Source organism: Dermacentor andersoni, chromosome 6 (assembly GCF_023375885.2).
Source record: "Dermacentor andersoni chromosome 6, qqDerAnde1_hic_scaffold, whole genome shotgun sequence".
In the NCBI taxonomy this organism is placed as follows: Eukaryota; Metazoa; Arthropoda; class Arachnida; order Ixodida; family Ixodidae; genus Dermacentor; species Dermacentor andersoni.
Genome location: NC_092819.1, coordinates 26,827,852 through 26,828,796, shown reverse-complemented (window position 1 = coordinate 26,828,796; position 945 = coordinate 26,827,852).

Sequence of the window (945 nt, the reverse complement as noted above, 5' to 3'; positions counted from 1 at the left end):
ATCGTTCGCATTCATCCCCAGCGCCGCGTCGTCTGCTACAGGGGAATAAACGTTATTGAGCCATGCCTCATCGAAAGAATATCGTAGCGGAATAAGAAAGATGAAAATTCTGAAGTGCGATTACCTCACCTACATATGGACTCAAAGTGTGTTACATACGTCGCGCGTAGTGCTCGCAATTTTAAAGAATAAAACAAAAGTACCTCCTTTAGAAAGAACAGTCGACCGTAGCATTGGAGGCGCGAGTTTCAAATTGAGCCGGCCGCCTAGCGCCTACTGCGCGTTACCTCTAGATTTGATTTCGCAGTTCTTACCGGAATCATTTGATTCGTTAAGAGGAAGCTTTAGCACAGAACACCTATAGCTTTAGCTCCGGCCCAACTCCGACGCTGCCTATTCAAATACATGCAAAACGCAAAAATGTTTATAACCCCAACGCCGATTTTAATGAAATTTGTTGCATTTGAGGGAGTAAGTTAAATTCTAGTGATTGTTGGAAGCGCAAGTTCGATTTAGGGCCTGAATTTTTTTTATCTATATAGCTTTTAAAAAATTTGAAAGCTTGAAAAAGTTTACAAATTCATAGCTCTGCATTAAGAACAGATATCGCGGTTTTGTGAACGGCATCCATTAGATAATTGAAAGCGGACAAATTCGATATATCATTTTACATATTACGTGAATTTTTTACGTTGTTTACAGGGGTTCTGCAAAAGCTGTATTTCCATGTTACTAATTTTTTTGAGATTCATGTGTAACATATATCAATTTTGTCCGCTTTAGATGTACTAGATGTACTATTAAAATCAATTCGCAGAATTGTATAATCATGTTCCGTTGCTGAGTAATGGAGTTCGAAACTTGATAGTTTCGTTTTTTCACAATTTTCGATTTTTGCCAATTTTTAATAAAAGATTGACGGCCTAAATCGGAAATTAGGAACCA